Below are 20,107 nucleotides of genomic sequence, written 5' to 3' on the forward strand. Positions count from 1 at the left end.
TCACATTTTTTTTTGTCCTAACACTGCAAGCACACACTATATACTGTTTTGTCCTTGTGAAACATCTGTGTAATTCACTTTTTTGACTGATAGAGATTTTGACTTTTAAATAATGGACCATACATTTCCTGGACTGCATCGGGTAAGATATTTCTTGTGTTGGTTCATTAAAGCAGAACAGTCTTTGACAGTCTAGCCCGATTTCTTAATTTAAAAGTGAAAAAATAAAGGGTTTCTTCAACAAATACTTGACCGGTCTAAAATGTGGCAAGTGTATCATATGTATTGTTTCATATGCTTATTTAAAAACACTTAACACAATAATAAATGTGGAGTGTGTCTACAACATAATTTCTCCATATTTTCATATTGAGGCTTGCATAATCTACACATATAACTTAATTCCTCTGTTCATTGTGTTAATGTGTCATACTGTCTTATTGGATCAGATGGCTTCTCCATATTCAGGAATAGTGCTACATACCCAGCGCAGGGAGCGTGTTTATTTTACAGGTCACCCGTAAGCCTCTTTAGGATGCTTGATCCACTGGTAAGAACTCATGTATCAGGTCAATCTGGGAACTCTGAAGATTGTGTAGAGTAACTTCAAGCTTATGATAGGCATCCGCAGCGGGGATGTTTAAGACTGCTTTTAGTTGTGTACTAAAACGGGTCATTCAAGACTGCTCTGGATGAGCTCTCATGAATACGCCGAAAATTCTGTCTGACATAGTTGCTCTGGATGCTACATCTCATAACATTACCACTATTAACAAGTAAAAATGTAAATATAAAATGCATACAGCCTGTGTAATGAATGATGCCTGTAAATCCTGTTCACCTGGTATTTGGCACTTAATAGTTTAATAGTCTTAGAAGACTCCACTCTCCAAAGTCCTAAGGACACCACACATTTGGCACCTTGCAGCATAATATGATCTACATGTCAATTATACCCCTTGCTTATAAAATCCAATATGTATGGCTATTTAGATAATGCAATCACACATTTGTTAAAATTAAAACATTTTACTATTCAATTTACAATGTTGACATGATTGTTTGGTTTTTTAAACTGTCATCAAGTTGGCCCTTTTGGGAGCTCCTGACTATGAGTAAGTTGAGCAAGCAGCAGTGGGTGCTGGAGTTGTTGACTACTGCAACTCTTACTCATGAGCACCATGTGCACCACTATGGCCAGATTCTGGTCACATGATCTGCCCACTAACCTAGAGAGAGTTGCCCAAACACCTGCCAGAGCTTCTACTTGTCTCCTTGAACTACCAGTTGTTGTTCTTGCAGTGCAAGTTACTTGCACTGAAACCATAACTCATTGCTTGTGTTCCATTGCTGCAGCCCTGTCTGACTGCAACTCAGTTTGGGCTTCTGGAGATCTCTGCCCAGATGTTTGGGGCCTGTGTCTCTGGTGATGGCGTTTGAGTGTCCACCCATGGTGGTGAAAGCTGTTCTTCCTTGACACCTATGGCAATGAGAGAAATAATGAAACGCTAGAAAACGTACTGAAAACTCATAAAGCCTCAACACGAAATCCCTGCTCGCAATAACACTTACTAGATAGTGGTAGACATGTGGCTTTCAAAGATCTAGATAGAATATAATTTTGTGCAAAATGATCAACAGCATTAAGCAACACTTTACATTGTCCAAATAAAGGATAGCACATAACAGAGAGATTAATCTTATAACAGACTGAGGCAACAAAGGTCAATGTTGAACATACATATAACTAATGCTACAATCTTAATAAAGTGGCATAATATATAAGATGCTATTAGTAACACAGGCATCTGATGCAAAAGCCAACACAGATAGGGTATCTCTCAGTAGCAAGGGCCAGGTGACTGAAATTTTGAAAAACGTGTACACTAGTAACTATGAATTTGACTTTGTTCGGTTTGTATAACATTTTTTACAAACACTGGACCTGATTCATTAAGGAACATATTCTGAGTGCAACCAACATTCAGTATATACTAGAGATGGGCGGGCTCGGTTCCCACCCGAACTTTGCCTATCCGAGTACCGAGCCAAGCAGGCATGGTACTCTCCCACCCGCTCGGAATCCAAATCAAGGCCGAAAGTCATCGTGACATTGTCGGATCTTGGGGCTCGGTTCTCGCGATATTTGCAAATTATAAATACCTGCCTCCACAGCAATCCATCGCCATTGGACAGAGGGAGAGAGCAGGGTGTAGTCACAGACTGATTAGAGCAGGGACAGAGAATACAATTCTGATTACAATTCTGATTACAATTCTGATAACAATTGATAGAGAAGAGAGGAGGATAGAGGAGTCTTTTTTTTTCAATATTTGGCACTACAAGTGCTTTGGGGTGTCCCCATTCTTTTGCATTAATATTTCTGGCTGTCAAAAGTACTGTTTTTCAGCAGTCTAAAAAAATAATATTTAGCACTCCCAAGTGCTTTTGGGGTGTCCCCCATTCTTTTGCATTAATATTTCTGGCTGTCAAAAGTACTATTTTTCAGCAGTCTAAAAAAATTATATTTAGCACTCCAAGTGCTTTTAGGGTGTCCCCCATTCTTTTGCATTAATATTTCTGGCTGTCAAAAGTCCTGTTTGTCAGCAGTCTCAAAATATAATATTTAGCACTCCCAAGTGCTTTTGGGGCATCCCCCATTCATTTGCATTAATATTTCTGGCTGTCAAAAGCGCTGTTTGTCAGCAGTCTGAAAAATAATTTTTAGCACTCCCAAGTGCTTTTGGGGCGTCCCCCATTCTTTTGCATTAATTGTTGTGGCTGTCAAAAGTCCTATTTGCAGCAGTATCTAAAACAATTTGTAGCACTACAAGTGCTTTGGACTCATAATGGATTCAAAGCAGTCCACATATGAGCAGAATGAGCAACTAGGTTCTGTCACCAGTCCTGATGGTAGTGTTCCCAGTATGTCATCATGGAAAGGCGATGTCAAACTACACAGTCTTTTGAAATCAGTCAAAAAAACACACACCAATTTTTTTTTTACCGTGTTGAAGGGAAAAAGAAGTGTAACTGAGGAAAAGTTAAGTGCCGATAAAAAAATAATTGCCAACATGCCATTCTACACACGCAGTGGCAAAGAGAGAATGACACCTTCACCTTTGTCTATTAGTGGCAGATCAAAAAATGTTACTGAGCCTTCTTCATGTACGGACACTCGTGACAAAGCAAAACCAAGTAATTTGGAGTCTAAAAGTGGTGCACAAGTACTGTTACGCGTGAAAGCCGAGCTGCAAGAAAACAGTAAGGCTATTACAGGATAATGTATGCTCTGAATCAGAAATTACACCAATCCCTGTGGAGAGTCCATCCACCAGTGGTATGTCTAATCGTGAGCATTCTGTTAGTGACAGCAAACCCGTAAAGAAGGTTCCTTTCAGCAGTTCTGCTGATGTGTGCCAAAACAGCCCAAGTGTAGCCAGTGATACACAAATTGAGGATGCCACTTTTGAATTAGAAGAGGATGAGGGGGAGATTTGTTTAGGCGACGAGGACACTAATGATGATGTTGATGATTATGATGCAGACAGATACCAAATTGCCTTTCTCAATTTCTATTTATATTCTAGACTCTATAACGGCTGAATATTTTTCTATTTTACTCCTAGTGGAGAGGGGGTCTGATGCAGACAGATACCAAACTATCTTGGTCCATTTATTTTTACTTTCTAATTCCACAGTCTATGCAGGCTGCTTTTTTTCTATTCAACTAAAAGTGGAGGGCGGCGGGGCATAGATAGCCACCAAACTACCGTGGTCCATTTATTTTTACTTTCTAATTCCACAGTCTATGCAGGCTGCTTTTTTTCTATTCAACTACAAGTGGAGGGTGTAATATACACCCAAAGACGATGGCTGCATTGCCAATAATCAAAGATGGAGGAGGTAGACAACCAGGTTTGTCTGTATAATTTGCATGTGTTCGCATTAAGGACGGCCTACCAGGGATTATACAAGAAACTAGTGGAGCACTAAATAAGGTTACTTTAGACCAAAATTTTTTTATTTTTTTCAAAAATGGCAAAACAAAACCAAACAAAACCAAAACCAAAACCAAAACATGCAATGACGGTTTGGAAAAACCAAAACCAAATCACGAAGGTAATCCAGATCCAAAACCAAAACCAAAACACGGGGGTCAGTGAGCATCTCTAGTATTTACACACATATTTAGGCTTTGCGTACTCCTGAATTCATCAAGGCACTGCTCTCTAGATACGTGTACTTTTGAAATTGGGGCAGGTCTGCTGTGCTCTATAACACAAGACTCTGCAGGATACGTCCAGTGCCTATGTGGATTGTAAATTCGCAAAAGAACGGACAGGAAAATAAAGAAAATATTGAATTAATGTTACCTGTTAATAATATAGATATTAATGATAAAACAGTTTATTTTTCATCCCCACCTATGAAATACATTTATTAAAATGTTGTTAATGTCTACTGAACATAGTCAACCAGTTGTTGTTCTTGCAGTGCAAGTTGATTGCACTGAAACCATGACTCATTGCTTGTGTTCCATTGCTGCAGCCCTGTCTGACTGCAACTCAGTTTGGGCTTCTGGAGATCTCTGCCCAGATGTTTTGGGGCCCATTTTTTTTTTAATTTTATTTGTTAAATATTGTAAGATACCAATGTAACTTGCAAACATCCTTCTTCGTCTAGCTGAGCATACACATGTAAATATTATAACGTACAGGGTGATTCAAAAGTCGCAGTACACCCTTTTATTTCAAAAACTCTACATGAATTGGGCCGATTGGCCGATTTGAAGATGGCGCCCATGTTTGGTACATACCGTAAAAGATAGACCACATCACCCATACCTTACTGGAGTATTCAGGTTTCCCAATTTCCTGTAGAGTTTTTGAAATAGAAGGGTGTACTGCGACTTTTGAATAACCCTGTATTATAATATAATACATTATAAGTGGTTAGCACTTCTGCCTTACAGCACTGGGGTCATGAGTTCCCGACCATGGCCTTATCTGTGAGGAGTTTGCATGTTCTCCCCTTTGTTTGCGTGGGTATCCTCCGGGTGCTCTGGTTTCCTCCCACACTCCAAAAACATACTGGTAGGTTAATTGGCTGCTATCAAATTGACCCTAGTCTCTGTGTGTGTGTGTGTGTGTGTGTGTGTGTTTGTTTGTTAGGGAATTTAGACTGTAAGCCCCAATGGGGCAGGAACTGATGTGAGTGATTTCTCTGTACAGCGCTACGGAATTAGCACTATATAAATAAATGGTGATGATGATGATGATGTAAATACGTATTTTCATGGGTGCATTATTTTTGCGCATGGTTGGTTCTCTGTGCATTATAATTTCTGTGAATTGTAAGAAATATCAAGAAACTATATCCAGTGTGTAATGTCAGAATGTCATACAATAGCAAAAAATGCCTCATTAGCGTAGACACACATTTGTATATTTATGCCTAGAGGATTCAGATTAAAGGAAGCAAATCATCTCAAAGTTGCTTCAGGATAGGGCGAATGTTTATATATGAAAGTTTGCAAATTTTAGCAAGTACTATTTCATATGTAAACACTTTGTTGACTGTTATATTTAGTGTTAAAGGTTATTTCTACAAAATACATACTGTAAGTTGTTCTGTAATGTCCTATCTCCTTCACAGTCCTATTTGCTTCACTTCTACTTAAAATTCAGTAGATCTGATTACATATATTATTTTCTCCCTGCACCATCTCCAAACTTCAGTCTGAGTGTATGCTACATAAAATGATTACCACATGTGCTGACATGACATTTATTGAGTGCTATAATAGCCCTGGATAATAGGATAATAAGATACTGCGTAATGTATTCTAAACACTGAGAACAAATACATAATGGCAATGTACAGCTGCCGACTGATTGGAAGTGACATAGTGGGGCATGAAGGAGTTGTCTCTATTATTGAGATAACACCACTTTTCCCCTCATCTCAGGTATTTACTTACATCTTCAGTATATGTATTAACCCATGTACTTTATAAGACAAAATTACCATTGCCCTGCTAGAGGTTGCCACACACCTGACGTACCAAGGTGAAAACATTAAGGAAAATAAATAATTTCCCAACCACAAAATAAACACTTACATAAAGCTATAGCTAAACAATATTATTGTAAATATGTAAATTTTAATTATTGTTAAGTGTAATGTTCTAATTAACATCATAACTTTTATAATACTTCCATATGACTAATTACTTACCATCATTGTTGGCAACAGATCCAGAGGAACTCAGATGTATTTATTTACTTAATTAGTTTTTTTTCCTTCAGACAGCGCAGTGTATTATATAAAGTGGAATGTGGGAAGCTGCCATCTGATTGTGGGGTGTTGCTTTCATCTACTAAACAATCCCACCCCTCGTAGTACAGTCTTGACAGTATATTTTTGCCCCAGTTCACACACAGATTTTACATCTATATACGTACTTGTACAATATTCTTTTATTTTTGGCCATGTCAGAGATTTGAATTTTCATTAAAAAACAAAAACCCTACATTCTTTAAGGAACAAATGTGAATATTTTATAATGCATGCTTGTAGCCCCTGGGGTGTATAATATTGATTATAGGTCACAATAAGGGCCGTCTTTCTGACTGGGCACGATGGACAGGTGCCCGGGGGCCCAGCGGGCAAGGGGGCTCAAGGCAGGATGAAAATAAAAAATCCTGTAAAAGAAAACAAAAAAAGCTTACATTTTGCGGTCACCTGAAAGGTTAGTTTAGGGGGATTTGATTCTCTAGCTGAAGGGACGCTGAGTGAGCACACGTAAAAAAAAAAGTGATATATATATATATATATAAAAATTTACACACACACACACACCTCTCTCTCTGTATATATATATATATATATATATATATATATATATATATACATATATATATATATATATACATATATATATATATACATATATATATATATATATATATATATATATATATATATATATATATACAAATATATATATATATATATATATACAAATATATATATATGTATATATGTATATATATATATATATATATATATATATATATAGAGGGGACCCATAATGTTGTTAAGATGCCTCCACTAGTATTTGTCTCTCCTGACTCTGGACAGGTGATAATTGAGGACCACACCCACCAGGAGGTCAGCCTGGGAGAATCTCTACCTGAATCATGAAACACAAATAATTTACAAATAAGGTAATTTGGGACAAGTCATTATGGTGCGTTGTTAACAAATAACATAAAGGTAGAGGAATAGTATGGCAAAATGATAGGGTAAACTACTATTCTGTGCAAAACACATGCAGCAAAGAGAAATTCAATGCATGTATTACACTTTGCAGAATAAAGATCTCAATGATTAATGACCATGTCGTTGCAATTAATTGTATTGCTACCCTACATATTACAACCCCCTCCACATAACAATAATCAACCCATATCAGCCATACGTAGAGAGAGGAGGGCTGGAGCACACAGGCTAGAGGAAGGAATATAGGAGGAGAGGGGATGGAGAAGGGAGGTGGAGGATGGGAGACTTGGGGAGGAGTGTGATTAGAAAGGAAGACAATGTGTGTGTGTGTGTGTGTGTGTGTGTGTGTGTGTGTGTGTGTGTGTGTGTGTGTGTGTGTGTGTGTGTGTGTGTGTGTGTGTGTGTGTGTGTGTGTGTGTGTGTGTGTGTGTGTGTGTGTGTGTGTGTGTGTGTGTAAGTAGGATAAGTAGAACGAGTATATGAGGCATATTAAAGATACATACATTATATCCCACATTGTATTAACCCCTGCAATAGTATATTAATTCCCAGCAACCCCACATTACAATAATAGCCCATACATTTATTTAAGAGCCGCCGATAACATTAATACCCCCAATAGTCCCAACATAATAGTAATACTCCTCCACACAAGCAAACACATAACAATAATAGCCCTGACATAACATTAATACTCCCACACCAGCCTCCATATAACATTAATAGCCCACACGCTAGCCGCCACATAGTAATACTCAACACCCCAGAGTTGTCACTAGATATTTTAGTGCACTGGGCAAGAGGAAACACTGCCCCCCTCAATCTTGGTGGATTATAGATGCTGCCTCTGAGCAGTAGTGCACTGCAGGAGGAGACATGGCCAACTTGCCGTGGGGACATGCCTAGCCTTTTAAAAAGCTAGACTGCCATCTAACCCTGTGCTGCTGTCTCCTACCTGTTGTTGCAGATCTGACTAGTGGTGCTGCTATTGGCATGTCTATATTCAGAAATATTGGATCCCTGTTTGGAAAAGAGATAGGTACTAATCACCTCATGGAAAGCCGAGCAATGAGCGAAGACTCTAGGGCTCATCTTAGAGAGTTAATAGATTAATAGTAAGTTTAACATCATGTGACTCTGCTAAAATAGTAGTCTGCACGTAGTAGCACTGTTCTGCATAGTAATTAGAGATGAGCGCACTCGGATTTAAGCGCACCCGAACGTTGCTGATCCGAGTCGGATCCGAGACAGATCCGGGTATTGGCGCCAAATTCAAATCTGAAACTGAGGCTCTGACTCATAATCCCGTTGTCGGATCTCGCGATACTCGGATCCTATAAATTCCCCGCTAGACGCCGCCATCTTCACTCGGGCATTCATCAGGGTAGAGGGAGGGTGTGTTAGGTGGTCCTCTGTCCTGCTATATCTCGTGCTGTTCAGTTAAATTCTGTGCTGTTCAGTTAAGTTCTGTGCTGTGCTGTGCTGTGCTGTGCTCAGTCCAGTGGTGCTGTGTCCTGTGCTCTGTGCTTCTAAGGGCATAGTTATTTCCCCAATATTCCAAAGTGTTTCAAAAAATAAAAAAAAATATTTAAAAAAAATACAAAAAACTAATTACATTTTTTTTTAATTACAACAAAATTTGCAAAACCAATCCTGCAGTATAAGCCCATTGGTACTGCAATATTACCAAGTTCACACATTCAACAGTAAAAGTCCAGTGGTTCTGCAATATTACAAAGTTCACATTTTCTGCAGTATCAGTCCAGTGGTGCTGTGTCCTGTGCTCTGTCCTGCTGAGTTCAGTAGTGCTGCTGGGTCCTGTGCTGTGTACTGTTCAGTCCAGTGGTGCTGTGTCCTGTGCTCTGTGCTTCTAAGGGCATAGTTATTTCCCCAATATTCCAAAGTGTTTCAAAAAATAAAAAAAAGTTATTTAAAAAAAATACAAAAAACTAATTACATTTTTTTTTAATTACAACAAAATTTGCAAAACCAATCCTGCAGTATAAGCCCATTGGTACTGCAATATTACCAAGTTCACACATTCAGCAGTAAAAGTCCAGTGGTTCTGCAATATTACAAAGTTCACATTTTCTGCAGTATCAGTCCAGTGGTACTGCTATTACAAAGTTCACTGATTCAGCAGTGTATAAGTCCAGTGGTACTGCTATTACACAGTTCCCTGATTCAGCAGTGTATAAGTCCAGTGGTACTGCTATTACAAAGTTTACTGATTCAGCAGTGTATAAGTCCAGTGGTACTGCTATTACAAAGTTCACTGATTCAGCAGTATAAGTCCAGTGCTACTCTCCTGTGCCGCATATAATTTTTAAAGGCTTTGCCGAGTGTGTGTGGCTTAGGGGTACGCTCTCTTGTGCTACATATAATGGAAAACCAAAATTTGGAGGATAAAGTAGGGAAAGATCAAGACCCACTTCCTCCTAATGCTGAAGCTGCTGCCACTAGTCATGACATAGATGATGAAATGCCATCAACGTCGTCTGGCAAGCCCGATGCCCAATCTCCTAGTACAGGGCATGTAAAATCCAAAAAGCCCAAGTTCTCCAAAAATAGCAAAAAGAGAAACTTAAAATCATCAGAGGAGAAACGTAAAGTTGGCAATATGCCATTTACGACACGTAGTGGCAAGGAACGGCTTAGGCCCTGGCCCGTGTTCATGACTAGTGGTCCAGCTTCACCCAAGGATCTAAGCCCTCCCCCCCCCCCCTACAAAAAATTTAAGAAAGTTATGCTGTCAGCAACAACAACAAAACAGCAAAGAACTCTGCCTTCTAAACAGATGACATCACAAATCCCCAAGGCGAGTCCAAGGGTGTTGTTGGTTGTGAACCCTGACCTTCCCATCACTGTATGGGAAGAGGTGACTCCATCCAGCATTTGCAGCACGCCCTCTGCATATGCTGGAAGGATCACCCACAGTCCAGTTACAGATTTGGCTAATGAAGGTGTGAATGTTGTACACCAGGAGGAGGATATTGATGTAGCTGGCGCTGAGGAGGATGTTGATGATTATGATGCAGACAGATACCAAATTGCCTTTCTCAATTTCTATTTATATTCTAGATTATATAACGGCTGAAAAGTTTTCTGTTTTACTCCTAGTGGAGAGGGGATCTGATGCAGACAGATACCAAACTGCCTTTGTCCATTTCTTTGTATATTTGAATTTCTAGTTCTACAGTCTATGCAGGCTGCTTTATTTATATTCAACTACAAGTGTAGGGCGGGGGGGGGGCATAGATAGCCACCAAAGTAACGTGGTCCATTTAATTTCACTTTCTAGCTCCACAGTCTGTGCAGCCTGCTTTTTTTATCTTCAAAGTATTTATATTTACAAGCCTTGCAATCTAAATTAACTAGAGGTAATGACGTGCTAGAACTCCAAAAGGCAGTTTGGAAGCCCCTGTACAAACTGGCTCTATTTTTTAACTGAGTTGTCCCCCCTCCAGTGTGTACTCGGAAAGAGTTTTTAGTGCAGCGGGGAACCTGGTCAGTGAGCGGCAAAGGAGGTTGCTTCCTCACAACGTTGAAAAAATGATGTTTATAAAAATGAATAATCAATTACTCAATGAAGTACAGCACTGCCCTCCAGACAGTACAGAGGGACTGTGGTTGTGGAGTCCAGTGGGGACGAATTGATAATGTGAGAGGAGGAGGAAGTACACATTGTAGGGGGAGAGGAATCAGAGGTTGAGGATGAGGACGACATCTTTCCTCAGTAGAGCCTGTTTAGTTTGTACAGGGAGAGATGAATTGTTTTTTTGGTGTGGGGGCCCAAACAAACCAATCATTTCAGCCACAGTTGTTTGGTAGGCCCTGTCGCTGAAATGATTGGTTTGTTAAAGTGTGCATGTCCTATTTCAACAACATAAGGGTGGGTGGGAGGGCCCAAGGACAATTCCATCTTACAACTTTTTTTTTGGCATTATGTGACCATTCAACAGTCGTTTGCCATGTTCAAAAAATAAAAGAAAATGCCAACAAATTCAATAAATTAAATCAAAAGTTAAATGCCCTGTCATTATTTAAAACAAGAGGTTTTGACGTGCTAGAATTAGTGTAGTGTTAAGATGTTATAAACACTACACTTGGAAATTGGAGGAGGTATTGTGGCCCAGATATCAAATTGGGTACCGGGACCACCCCACTACGCAGTCCAGATACTTGTTTGGTGGAATTCAGACCAGTTGAGGGTTTTATTATTATATTGTGGGGACCACTCTATACCACACTACCACTCTATACCACTCTATTTAATACTTTAATTCTATTTAATACTTTAATTCTATTACTAATTCCCATAAAGAGGAACTGCCGCTTCTATTTAATACTTTAATTCTATTAGTAGTTACCATAAAGAGGAACAAAATAAACCAATTTTACCAAAAGTATAATATGACTTACAAACACTACACTTGAAAGATGGTGCCTTTAAATGAAAAAGTCAGTCTTCATTGCACGACTATGTGCAACAGGGACAGTTTTTTGGTTTACAAAGTCAACCAATAACACTTCGACCCTGTCTGTCTTTAACATACTTGATGGGATCTCAATGACGAATGGTCTGTACCATGTTTGGAGGAGGTATTGTGGCCCCGGTACCAAATTGGGTACCGGGGCCACTCCACTATGCAGTCCAGATAGAGGTGTATCAGATATTAAACAACGTTGACTGTTGCTGCAAAAATATTAAATAATATTGTGGGGAACACTACACTACGCAGTCCATAAACTTTTTGGGTGGAATTCAGACCTGTGTAGGGTTTTTTAATAATATTGTGGTGACCCACTCCTCTACGCAGTCCAGGTACATTATTCGGTGAGATTTATATCAGTTGATGGTTTTCTTATTATATATATTGTGGTGACCCACTCCTCTACGCAGTCCAGGTACATTATTGGTGTGAATCATACAAGTTCAGGGTTTTTAATTTATATTGTGGTGACCCACTCCTCTACGCAGTCCACGTACATTATTGAAGCGAATCATACAAGTTCAGGGTTTTTAATTTATATTGTGGTGACCCACTCCTCTACGCAGTCCAGGTACATTATTGGTGCGAATCATACAAGTTGATGGTTTTATTATTATATATATTGTGGTGACCCACTCCTCTACGCAGTCCAGGTACATTATTGGTGCGAATCATACAAGTTCAGGGTTTTTAATTTATATTGTGGTGACCCACTCCTCTACGCAGTCCAGGTACATTATTCGGTGCGATTCATACCAGTTGATGGTTTTCTTATTATATATATTGTGGTGACCCACTCCTCTACGCAGTCCAGGTACATTATTCGGTGCGATTCATACCAGTTGATGGTTTTCTTATTATATATATTGTGGTGACCCACTCCTCTACGCAGTCCAGGTACATTATTCGGTGCGAATCATACAAGTACAGGGTTTTTAATTTATATTGTGGTGACCCACTCCTCTACGCAGTCCAGGTACATTATTCGGTGCGATTCATACCAGTTGATGGTTTTCTTATTATATATATTGTGGTGACCCACTCCTCTACGCAGTCCAGGTACATTATTCGGTGCGAATCATACAAGTACAGGGTTTTTAATTTATATTGTGGTGACCCACTCCTCTACGCAGTCCAGGTACATTATTGGAATCGAATCATACAAGTTCAGGGTTTTTAATTTATATTGTGGTGACCCACTCCTCTACGCAGTCCAGGTACATTATTGGTGCGAATCATACAAGTTCAGGGTTTTTAATTTATATTGTGGTGACCCACTCCTCTACGCAGTCCAGGTACATTATTGGTGCGAATCATACAAGTTCAGGGTTTTTAATTTATATTGTGGTGACCCACTCCTCTACGCAGTCCAGGTACATTATTGGAGCGAATCATACAAGTTCAGGGTTTTTAATTTATATTGTGGTGACCCACTCCTCAACGCAGTCCAGGTACATTATTGGTGCGAATCATACAAGTTGATGGTTTTCTTATTATATATATTATAGTGACCCACTCCTCTACGCAATCCAGGTACATTATTGGTGCGAATCATACAAGTTCAGGGTTTTTAATTTATATTGTGGTGACCCACTCCTCTACGCAGTCCAGATACATTATTCGGTGCGATTCATACCAGTTGATGGTTTTCTTATTATATATATTGTGGTGACCCACTCCTCTACGCAGTCCAGGTACATTATTGGTGCGAATCATACAAGTACAGGGTTTTTAATTTATATTGTGGTGACCCACTCCTCTACGCAGTCCAGGTACATTATTGGAGCGAATCATACAAGTTCAGGGTTTTTAATTTATATTGTGGTGACCCACTCCTCTACGCAGTCCAGGTACATTATTGGTGCGAATCATACAAGTTCAGGGTTTTTAATTTATATTGTGGTGACCCACTCCTCTACGCAGTCCAGGTACATTATTGGTGCGAATCATACAAGTTCAGGGTTTTTAATTTATATTGTGGTGACCCACTCCTCTACGCAGTCCAGGTACATTATTCGGTGCGATTCATATCAGTTGATGGTTTTCTTATTATATATATTGTGGTGACCCACTCCTCTACGCAGTCCAGGTACATTATTGGTGCGAATCATACAAGTACAGGGTTTTTAATTTATATTGTGGTGACCCACTCCTCTACGCAGTCCAGGTACATTATTGGAGCGAATCATACAAGTTCAGGGTTTTTAATTTATATTGTGGTGACCCACTCCTCTACGCAGTCCAGGTACATTATTGGTGCGAATCATACAAGTTCAGGGTTTTTAATTTATATTGTGGTGACCCACTCCTCTACGCAGTCCAGGTACATTATTGGTGCGAATCATACAAGTTCAGGGTTTTTAATTTATATTGTGGTGACCCACTCCTCTACGCAGTCCAGGTACATTATTGGAGCGAATCATACAAGTTCAGGGTTTTTAATTTATATTGTGATGACCCACTCCTCTACGCAGTCCAGGTACATTATTGGTGCGAATCATACAAGTTGATGGTTTTCTTATTCTATATATTGTGGTGACCCACTCCTCTACACAGTCCAGGTACATTATTGGTGCGAATAATACAAGTTCAGGGTTTTTAATTTATATTGTGGTGACCCACTCCTCTACGCAGTCCAGGTACATTATTCGGTGCGATTCATACCAGTTGATGGTTTTCTTATTATATATATTGTGGTGACCCCCTTCTTTACGCAGTCCAGGTACATTATTCGGTGCGATTCATAATAGTTGATGGTTTTCTTATTATATATATTGTGGTGACCCACTCCTCTACGCAGTCCAGGTACATTATTGGTGCGAATCATACAAGTACAGGGTTTTTAATTTATATTGTGGTGATCCACTCCTCTACGCAGTCCAGGTACATTATTGGAGCGAATCATACAAGTTCAGGGTTTTTAATTTATATTGTGGTGACCCACTCCTCTACGCAGTGCAGGTATATTATTGGAGCGAATCATAAAAATTCAGGGTTTTTAATTTATATTGTGGTGACCCACTCCTCTACGCAATCCAGGTACATTATTGGTGCGAATCATACAAGTTCAGGGTTTTTAATTTATATTGTGGTGACCCACTCCTCTACGCAGTCCAGGTACATTATTGGTGCGAATCATACAAGTTGATGGTTTTCTTATTATATATATTGTGGTGACCCACTCCTCTATGCAGTCCAGGTACATTATTGGTGCAAATCATACAAGTTCAGGGTTTTTAATTTATATCGTGGTGACCCACTCCTCTACGCAGTCCAGGTACATGTTTTGGTGCGATTAAGACCAGTTGATGGTTTTCTTATTATATTGTGGGGACCACTCCACTACGCAGTCCAGAAAGATAGCTCGTTGCAACGTTTTGGACTAAGAACTATATTGTGAGGTGTTCAGAATACACAGTAAATTAGTGAAAATGCTTGTTATTGAATGTTATTGAGGTCAATAATAGCGTAGGAGTGAAAATAAGCCCAAAAAATTGATTTTTTAACTATTTATGCTTTTTTCAAAAAAAATCCGGATCCAAAACCTTAAATCCGAACCAAAACCTTTCGGCAGGTGTTTTGCGAAACAAATCCGAACACAAAACATCGAGAAAATCCGGATCCAAAACACAAAACACAAGACCTCAAAAGTCGCCCGTGCACATCCCTAATAGTAATTTCTAGTTTGGAATCAAATGGGTAGTTTTAATATATTAGTTGAGGAACTAGAACTTCCAACTTATTTTTTCAACTTCAATAATATTTATTATTTTGGTTGTTTTTTTGTCATGATCATGTGTGGCTGAGAAATAAAAGTTCATTTTCTATGTATCATATAGTAGAGTGAGCAATCACTATGTTAGAAACCAGGAATATCAGGGGGGCCTCCTTAGACCATTGCCCCTCTTGCATCACCTACAGTAGTTCCACCCCTATAGGAAGCTATAGAAATTGTAAACAGCATGCAACCTACCATCTGATTGTACAACACAAGTTATTATTGTATATACACATATATCTAATAATTATAATATTTTTTAGGCAGTAAATGTTTTGGTTTAGCTGATATGTATATGTGTCTCAAATGTACCAGCAAACCTCCTAATGGTGAAATAAATATAAAGTACAGATTGCTACACACATGTACATATAAAGATCTAAATAATAAAATACAAAGTAGATACAATTATAAATTTAGGGTGTATGCAGATATTAGGACCAATGAGGTGAACGTTCCAAAGTGGTACAAATCAGATGCAATCATTCTATGCATAACATCTGCAAAAAAAACAAACAAGGTTTTGTTTCATTTAGTGGTCATTTAGGAGTTTGTATACTCTCCCCGTGTTTGCGTGAGTTGCCTCCGAGTGTTCCGATTTCCTCCCACTTTGGGCAGGGACTGATGTGAGTTCTCTGTACAGTGCTGCAGAATTAGTGGTGTTATATAAATAGATGAGGATGATGATGGATATTGAGTATTTATGAGTTGATCCTGTTTTTCCTGGGAACCACAGGGTTGTTGAGCCATGCAAGATGTTCTCAAAGTTACACCAAACTCAACATATCATTATTACCTCCTCCCACATATTATTAATATCCCCACTTAACATAATTCTTCCACAAGACACTTACCATTTATTGGAGCTTGTGAAATCTCTGCACCAGTCAGGAGGAGTGGTTGGCAAGCTGAAGAGACAGGAAGGGAATAGGATTGGAGGAGGAGACAGGAGGGGTTGGCCAGAAGGGCTCAGTGTTCAGCAGTGTAGTTCATTGATGGGTCAGCCTCTCTTAGGTGAGCACTGTCCTCGAAAATCCACAGCTACCTATACTAGGATCACCTACACCTGCTCTCCTTCATACATGGCTGAATCTGACACTATACAACTCATTTACATTTTGTTGCATGATAATGAAAAAAGAGGTAATTGAATAGCTCCCATAAGCTCAGAAAGTGCTCCTAGAGACCACCTTTATGTGAAATACGGTAAAACACTTGTTTTCCAAGCAAAACAGTTATTTTCGAAGTTGCAAGAAAGTGGGCCCACAACGCAATTACCTTTTGTGACATCATGCGCATATTATTATGCATCTGTGCATGGCTTAGTGTTGGAAGATGGCAGCAAATGCTGGTGTCTCTTATACTGCCCACATGCAATAACAATATTGTGTGCTGTGAGACAAGATATTTCAATAAGCTCCAAGGGATGGAGATGCAAATTGTGTGTGTGTGTGTGTGTGTGTGTGTGTTTGTGTGTCATCGCCTTCCACTACCCCGCAGAATTATTTCATATTTATACATCCTTGAACAGTGTTAGAACAGTGCAAGATGTAACTAGGGCGGTGCAGCATGTGCTGCTGCCCAAGGAGCGAGGCTGAGTGAGGCAAGGCTCTGATATCAGCAATGAGTGACTCAGTGTCACCCTAATTTCCTCAGTACTAACTATGCAACAGCTGCTACACACCATTGCTTTGCTTCTGTTGGCTGGCCAATCCTCCCTTCCCCTACCCTCTCTTACCTTCCTGGCCCAAGGTGACTGCAGGGGTGATACTGACTACAATAAGGAAAGTTTTTCAAAATTACAGTCAGTGTCATTCCTTGAGTCGCCGAACAGTTTCTTTCCAAGTATACAAATTCAGTATTTAATGTAAATGGTATTAGTATTTGGGGTGAGGTGTTACCACTGATAGTACTAGCCATTTATATCATGTGCGTAGTCTAAATATATGCGTTGGCTGAGAATTTTCTTTTTACATCAAGTAGTATGTGCACGGATGTCTCACTTGCTTTTGTACAAATGCATGTAAAACCTCGTATCCTGATTCAGGATGGCTCAGAAAAATGCATCAGTTATGAAGAAAATGTGTTGAATCTGTTTATAGAAAGAAGCCACATAGATGTTCATGAAAGAAAAAACCCTGTAAGACTTAACGATTGGTATCATCTTTTTTTCCCCACTTTCTGGTTCTTAAATGATAACGCTATTAATTTAATTTTGGAGTTGGTTGGAGGGAAGGGGGCCTATTTATTGAATATGGGTGCTATCGATGTAATGTTGGGGCTGGTCGGGAAGACATTGGCACATTTAATAAATGTGAATGCTATTTATTTAATTTTAGGGGCTCTTGGGGGGAAGTGGGTCAGGACTTCCCCCAAACTGCCCTGCTTCAAACTGCTCTGCTCGGGAAGAGGTAGCTGGTTGCACTTACAGCAGTGCGCTTGCATGCCCACTGTGCATGAAGTAGAAGGCAGAGGTTTTAAATGAAGAGCTTTTCATTGAAATGTGCTTTGAATCTATGAATTTCAGATTGACCCTTATAGAAATGTATCAAAATGTTTTCTTGAAGAGACAAGAAAGATTGGTTGGATACATGGGAGGGTGTTGTTAAATCTTCACGCAACGTTAGAGTTAAATAAAATACGTACAAGCTCTTTTTTTGCTGGTACCTGGTTCCTACCAGGATCCATAAAATCTTCCCTAGTTCTTCTCCTCTGTATTGGAGAGGGTGTAAGGAACCAGGTTAGTTTCATCATATTTGGTGGGCTTGCCCAGTCTTGCAGAGTCTGGATGGATATTCATGCTTTAGTTAACACTCTCCCTTTTCTACCACAACATGTTTTACACCTGCTTCCCTTCCCAGATCTTTAGAACCATCTCAATAAGCTCACCAGACATGTCTTTAGTGCAGCAACTCATCTAATCGCTGATTCTTGGTAAGACCACAACCCTTCTACTATGGAAGCCCTCAGGGCAAAGATTTAGTTTATCTATGAAATGGAACATATGACTAGAATCCTGAGGAATACGACAGCTTCTTATTTTAAAACTTGCATTCCCTTGGAAGCAATATAGCAACATGTCTACTCTTTATTTTTAACTATGGTCCATTCATTTGTGTATTCTGCCCCACTCTCCTGCTTCTCTCGCATTTACTGTTATGCCCGAATGACTCTTTGCCACTCTCTCTTTCTTTCTCTTTTTTCCTTTTTATCTTTCCTTTCACTTTCCAGTCTATTCTCTATAATAAATAAGGCAAACTGTTCGTTTCCTCCTTCGTTTTCCCTGCCTATTTTTAGTTTCATGTGATTGAGTATTTATTTTTCACTGTTTACTGTTACTCATTATTCGTTTAAACTCTCATGTTATCATTCTAGTGTTTTGTACCTTTGCCTTTTTGGATATGCTTGAAGTTCTTAATAAAATGTAAAAAATGTTTGTGTTGTGAGAATAAAAATGTAACCAAATCCCTTTATCTCAGCAATGCACAGGAAATCCAGCAAATGATGGCACTTTTATTCAGTGTTTGTGTATATATGTAAAATATGTCTAATTTGTGAAACGTCTCCAAGTAGAGAATCATGCAGTGTAATTATAGGGAATGCTGATATTATTAGCATTGCAGCATAGTCCTGATGCTTACAAAGCCTTTTTTAATTTTATTTCTTTAAAGTACAAGCCACATCACTCTGCAATTATTCATCTATCTAAGAATTCTGCAGAAGAGCTCCAAACCAAATCTGACTTCAGTTCATGGTGGTCCGCAGAGCAAGCCTTTCCCTAAAAGCCACATCCTCTCCGATATTAGTTACAAGCTGTGCAGATCTCCCCCAAGTAGGAAATTAAGCATATTAAGATGGCTATCAGATGGCTTATCATAAAAATGGAATGGAATTGCCCTACTAACCTAATGTGGGCTAAGTTAAACTAAGTTAGGATAGGTATAAGAGTTTCTCCAACTGTCAATAACCTACAAATCTTATACTATTATTATAATTTATTTATATAGTGCCATCTTATTACCCTGCCATTCACAGAGAATGTTTTACTCATTCGTGTAGTTTATCAGTTAGTATATTTGCATAATAATTTTTAAAAACATAGCACTGGTTCTTCTGTAGTCCTTCACAGAAATACATGAAATATTTTAGATGTGCTCAGTTTAGGACAGGTGATTTTTAGGGCCACATTTTCATGCAACCTTTGGTTACTCAGACGGTGCATCACCAGTACTTGCAGTAGTGTGGCTGTAGTATAGGTAATAGAACAGTTTCTGAGCAGGTAAAATGTGCAAATGATTTACTAGGGGTTGACATTGACATATATGCACTTGGTATAAAGTTGCCAGAGACAAAAAGGAAGATATTTATATTTGCTATTTGCAATACTAGTGTTTGAGTCAAGCAACAGTATAAGTATTTGGAAGAAGCACCTATAAAAACCATTTCATCATCATCATTTATTTATATAGCACCACTGATTCCGCAGCGCTGTAAGGAGAACTCATTCCCATCAGGAGCTTTTTTTTCGAAATAAGTTTTTATTGAAATG

This window comes from Mixophyes fleayi, chromosome 7 (assembly GCF_038048845.1).
Source record: "Mixophyes fleayi isolate aMixFle1 chromosome 7, aMixFle1.hap1, whole genome shotgun sequence".
Classification (NCBI taxonomy): Eukaryota; Metazoa; Chordata; class Amphibia; order Anura; family Limnodynastidae; genus Mixophyes; species Mixophyes fleayi.